General features: G+C 45.1%; 1 long non-coding RNA gene across 1 annotated transcript; it reads left to right on the forward strand.

Moving 5' to 3' along the window:
- The first annotated feature begins 208 nt into the window (after nucleotides 1-208).
- LOC112545524 (uncharacterized) lies at nucleotides 209-5,980 on the forward strand. The gene is made up of 3 exons (XR_012897745.2): nucleotides 209-332; nucleotides 1,201-1,375; nucleotides 3,922-5,980. It is a non-coding gene; the product is annotated as an uncharacterized LOC112545524 (long non-coding RNA).
- Nucleotides 5,981-6,413: the final 433 nt, after the last annotated feature.

The raw sequence follows: 6,413 nt of genomic DNA on the forward strand, positions 1-6,413 counted from the left end.
ACCAAACAGATGGCCTCTTGATCCATAGGACCTCAGTCTTATCTGGATTCAGCTTCAGCTTGTTTGACTTCATCCCGTCCATCCCCGCCTCCAGACACCAGATTAGAGCAGTCACTGCCACACCTGGTTCTGATGTCAGAGAAATAAAGTTGGGTGTCATCTGCATATTGATAGCACCATCCTCCAAGACTCCTTATGACCTCTCCCAGCAGCTTCATGTAGATGTTAAACAGCATAGGGGACAAGATGGAACCTTGTGGGACCATGTAGCACAATTGCCACAGGGTCAAATAGCAGCCCACTAGCTCCATCTTCTGAAAGCATCACAACAGGTAAGACCGGAACCACTGCAGAAAAATTCCTCCAATACCCAAGTCCGCCAGGCATTCCAGAAGGATACTGTCAGGGGGCACGCCCCTGACGGGGGCTGCTGACCCCCTTATACTGACCCGCGTCTCAGTCCGGGCCCGTACCGCACCCCAAAGTCCCCAGAAGTTCCGGCCCCTCTATCAGGGGATATACGGTATCACTGTCTTAACACAAAGTCCAGGCCCCTCTGTCAGGGGATATACGGTATCAAAGGCCTAGTGCCTCTGGGGAGCCTCTCCCGGCCCCAGGCCTGGTTATCCGGGGGGGGCCTGCGTGGTAGGGGGACCCGGGCCCTCCCTCTCCACCGGGTCCCAGCCCAGGGCCCTTGAGGCAGGGTCTGTGGCTCCTGCCGGCTGGGCGGGGAATCCGGCCGATACACGCCGAGCCAAACTTTGTATCCCCTGCTCTGGGCTGCTTCCTACCGCACCCCGGTTCCCCGGGGGCCCATTGGCCTCGGAGGCAGTACCTGCTGGGGCTGTGGGTACGTTCCGGTCTCCTGGAGTCGGGGTCTGCTTCCTTGGTGTCAGGATCCAGCAGTGGCTCTGGTCCCAGCAGCTGCAAAAACACTGGCCTAGCTTGATCTCCTCCCTCCCCCAGCTGTCCTCCTGCCTGCTGGGCTCCCTCTGCCTTTATACCTGGCCTCTGCTGGGAGCATGCCCAGCAGGGCCGGAAGGGCGGGGCCCTCTCAGCCAGCTGGGCCTGGGCTACTCCCAGCCCTGCAGTGCGGGGCCTGTTCGCCCCGTCACAGATACCATGGTCGATGGTGTCAAAAGCCTCTGAGAGGCAGCCAAGAGAATCAACAAGGACATGCTCCCCCTGTATATCTCCCAGCATAGGTTGTCTACCAGGGCGACCAAGGTGGTTTCAGTTCCAAACCCGGCCTAAAGCCAGACTGAAATGGATCTAAATAATCTGTTTCTTGCAAGAAAGCTTGGAGTTTCAATGACACTGCCCACTCGAGTACCTTGCCCAAGAAGGGAATATTGGCAATTGGGCGATAGTTAAGGTAAGAGTTCTCCATATCCTACAGTCTACCATGGCAAAGGTCAGCCTGCACATTTATGGGGAGGTGTGGGGGGGAAAGGAAGGTACACAAAACACAAGCATGTAAGCATAACAATCCAAACAAGAGAACAATGTGGACAGTGGTAGTGGGGGCAAACTAATAAATAAAGAACAAGGACCAAGGCGTTTATTAGATGAGGAAAATAAAAGCACTGATGAATAATAAGAATTATGGAAATGTGCTGGTGGGAAGGGACTTCTGAGCATCACATTAAAAAGACATATCCGCCTTGCAGCTAATATTCACATTGCTACAGGAGTGTGTCATTTAGAGACTATTTATGTCTTTGGAGGAGTTCCACCTTACTAGCTTCCTCTCTACAACGTAACCTCAAAGGACCCCTGATTAGTGGGGATTTTTCCTTACATGACTTAGCACTAAGAGGCTTCACTCTCAAAATCCCCTCCATCCTTCCAGGGAGAGGGTCTTCCGCTTCTCTAGAGAAACCTTTACTGTTCCTCTGAATCTGTATTATTACTACCTAGCTCTGGCCTAGTACCTAAACATTTTGCTATCAGAAACTATAGACAGGGATCACAGTACCAGCTGAAGAAGTGCAGCCATTTGTGGAATTAAAAAGGGCAGCTGTCTAACGCTACACGGGTTTTAACATACTTGAAACACTCTGTTAGCCTAAAAGGCAACTAAATATGACTGTTAGCTACATTAAAAATCTAGAGACAGGTAGCAGACATCTACTGCCTTTCTAGAAACAGTAGACTCTTTTTAATAATCATCAGGGGGCAGAAGGTGCAACTCAAAATATGGCTTAAGTGGTGCATTGGACTTGCTCTGGCTGTCTGCACGGAGTGATTTTCACCTTAATGAGGTTGTTAAGCAACAGATAGCTCACTGCCGGTAGTAATAACATGTGCAATACCAGATGATGTCATATGATGTAATTCCTTTGCAGATGTGTACCATCTGCACAGCAGTAGCTCCTTCCGAAGAGAAGTAGGGTCCATTGTGTAGAGGAGCAGATGGAAGAGTCAATAATGCTCAGTGTACTCTTAAAAGACTTCATGATTCTGGTCAGGTAGAACAACTGAAGAAATATTGCACTTGGCAAGAGTGCTGCTAACTTATACAATCATGGCTTCAAAAGGGTGATCAGGAAAGATGAGTTCTGTTATAGTCAATACAATCTTCCTTTCCACTCAAGCCTTTTATTTTCAGAGCTTTATAACTTGGCTGCAAACATTAGCTCACAGCTGAAACTTGGGGGGCCCAGGACCTGAGCTCAGCAGCAAATTATTATTTTAAGATGAAACACCTCAGTTCAGCCTAAAGTGCAGAAAACTGGGGGCAGAAAAAGTGGCTATTTTAAAAATGATTTTTCAGAAAACAAAACTAAAACCTTTGAGACTTTATAGAAGTTTTACCCACCTCAACATTTCTGAGGCAACTTGTACTGTTACTTTTTAAAAACAAAACAACAACTACAACAAAACAAAAAACCCTGAGATTGACTTCAAAGAGCAGAGGGTTGAGTATGATGATTTTTAAGTGTTATCCTTACTCTGCCACTGATACATCACATCACTTAATCTCTATGCCTCAGTGTTTCTGTATGTCAAATAAAAATGATCTACAAGCACTGTAAGCAACTCATTTTTCAATATTACCAGGAAAGGGAATGATATAAAATTAAAATAAATTTATTCTTATGACAAAGGGAGGTAGTCTAATTTTACTGAGACTTTTCTGAAGCCAGAAATTTTTTTGAAAATTAAATAAGTTATACTTTTCCTACAACTGAATAGAACAACTGCAACTTTTATGACTCACCCATTAAAAAGAGATAAGGAAATGGTCATGGGATTATCTAGTTATGGAAATGCCACCAGGATATATATTCTTCCCTTTCTAAATTTCACCCTTGCATCAAGCCATCTCTATTTAGTCCATCCAAGTGACATGCAACATCCTTAGACCTGATTGCAAGCTGATCTGCTGTCTAAATCCAGTTATGATCCATATGTGGAATGCACCAAGTGTGCTTTTTGTCTGGGGTTCTCATCAAGTTATAATTACAGAGTTTGCTATATTTTGTGTGCTTTGTGTTAGGATAAAAATTAATGTTTCCCAAAGCAGGAACTGGTATGCTCTGTTAATAGAGTTCAGACATCAGGGGACATGTAAGGAATTTGGATAAATCTCACTAAGGGGATATAAATTTCATTACAGTTGAAGTAATACAACATTTTTGTGTAGGAGATTTCACTACACTCCGTTAATACAGTTGGACAAGCCATTGAAATTTTACTTTTGATTGCATAACGTGATTATAATTAAGAAGAATAATGTACTGAAACAGAGGAGATACTAAAGTTCTCTGTGTTATGGTAGGGGGCTCATGCGAAGAAGCTTACAATTACATAGTAAGAGACACTATCAGACCAGAAGAGTTTACAATGTAACTAAAGACAAAGTACTGTTAACTCCATTCTAACTGTCAGGACTTCTTACCTTGTGCTTCCATACAGGATGGCCATGGCAGACTTGGGAAGCAAAGACTACTTGAACTCCTGCCTCCCAGTCTCTTGTGAGGCCAGCTTGTCACTGTTGTAGATAACTTTTCCTTTTAAAAAAAATAAACTTTGCAATCTGTTTTATAACATGTGCTTTAGTACAGTAGCTCTGGAGGGTGAAAGCCACTCATGCAGCCTCACGATTTTATGAATGAATGTCATCTTGGCAGTTTCTCACTCCCATTACACTTTCCTATCCCAGTTGGCTCACCACAGTGATTTTTTGCAGCAAGGATTAGGTTAAGTTAGTGCATAATGTGCTCTGAACTGCTCCTCTGTGCATTAAATAGTGATATTTGCTCTTAAATTACATTGTGCATTGGATTGCCATTTTCAAGTTCTATTATTTGTGTTTTTGGCATTGTTTGCATGAACTATAAACCAAGGAACCGATTTCCCTGACAGTGATCTGTGAGATGGAAGACAATCATCCCTTTTTTTTACATGTTGAATTAATGGAGAGAAGCAGGATAGATGATGGTTTCACTTTGTTGTGCCTTAGTGAAACATAAAACAGATGTGTGAAACACTGTATGAGTAATAGGAACTACTTTCCATATTTATCTGCAGAAATGATATCCTGAATGTAAAACAAGCACATAATGAAGTTTCCCTTCTGCCAATTTGAGGTCAAACTGAATTTAAAAAAATATTAAATAGAAGACTTCATGCTAAAGCTAAATATAATTTCTTCAACTCTATGAGAATGTTAAAAAACATTTAAATCAAGGCATCTTGATCTTGTCTGTGGGCTTTTTGGATTCTCCATCTCCTCCTCCCCAGTCCTTCACTTCCATACTAGAAGGTGGAGACTTTCTCCTTGCAGAGAACGTGAGTGCTAGACTATGGGATTGGGGAATGGTCTCCAAATGGTCACTCCCATCCTGCAGAGCACATCACCTCTATTTCTCGACTTTAAACTACAGCATCCTGAATTTCATAGACATAAGTGTCATTTCAGTGAGGGAAGTAGCTCATAATTAAGTTAGCAATCAATAACAGCAACACATTTCTTTTGCCGAATTATGACGTGAACCAGAGATGTCCATAGAATCTGCAATTAAATATAGCTATGTGCACCATGTACTCAAGTTTGTCATTTATTTTATAAACCCAGTAGAAAGGTTATAAAAATTCTTGCATTTGGGAAGGAACTCAGACTGCCCTTGTGACTGTGTCAACTGCCTGCCTGGCAAGTTTTAGAACTCATCCAATGAAATGGGAAAGTGCTGATACAGCTGAATCTGCTAGGTACATATTTTTAAACATAGGTGTTCATAATTGCCTTTCCTTGATTCAGGTATGCAAATCACCTGCCTCCATGCAAAGAAAGGATATCCAAACTTGGGTATTTGCATGTGTAAAGAAAGGCATGCATTTGAGTTTCAAGTCTGTACCTTAAAATTTATGCAGTTGCTCAAAAAGTTTAGGAATCACTGGCTTAGTCTAAGAAAAATAAGGTAGTTCCAAACCAAATGCATCTCCTTGCTAACCCTATCTAGATTGCAATCCACCCAGCATAGTATGCAACAATCATTGTGCTGAAAACCTTTCAAAAGCTGGGTACATTTGTCAGGTCAATCAGATACAAACTCCTCCTGTAGATTTCCATGCAGGATGAGATATCCCACAGGTATGCAACAGATGGCTCCAGCCTGGAAGGGAATCAGAAACTGAATTATTGTCTGATAGGCTTACTGTGATGTCTAGTACTGTCCATTTTTTGTCTCAGGCTCTCTTCACTGTTAGGATCTCTACTTTTCTGGCTTTCTTTGGCTTGCCCTCATGTCTTAGTTACTCAAATATTACCAGACTAGCCAATTAGCCCATCGTAAGACAGGATTTTCAGGTCTTCTCTCCTGAGCTCTCTCGCTCCGTCTCTCTCTCCTCTTACTGCCTCCCGCCCCCTCTCAGTTCTCCTCCGCCTTTGGCCTCTCTCTCCGTCTCTTTCTTTCTCTTCTCCCTGTCCTGCCTCTCACCCTCCCTTTTTCTTCTCCTCCTCCTCCTGCCTCTCTCTCCCCTCCGTCTCTCCCTGTCTCCCTTCCCCTTCCACACCCCGCCATGGTGCTTGGCTGAGTGCTTCCTGCTCAGCTGGGCTGCCGCAAGGGAGGCGGGCGGGGCGGTGACATACATGGCCCCACCCCTGACCGTGTACATCACCGCTCCGCCTCTCCTCCCCCATGGCAGCCCAGCTGAGCGCGCAACACTCAGCCCAGCCGCCATGGAAGGGAGGGAAGGGAAGAGGGGGCAGTGATGTACATGGCCCTGCCCCCTGGCTGTGTACGTCACCGCCCTGCCTCTCCTCCCCCACGGCGGCCCGGCTGAGCGCGCAACACTCAGCCCAGCTGCCATGGAGGGAGGGAAAGGGGGGCGGGGCGCCGACATACACAGTCGGGTGTGGGGCCATGTACGTCACCCCCCCTTCCCTTCTGGGGCCCAGCTGAGGG

This window comes from Pelodiscus sinensis, chromosome 25, assembly GCF_052426305.1.
Source record: "Pelodiscus sinensis isolate ZL-2025 chromosome 25, ASM5242630v1, whole genome shotgun sequence".
Lineage (NCBI taxonomy): Eukaryota > Metazoa > Chordata > Testudines > Trionychidae > Pelodiscus > Pelodiscus sinensis.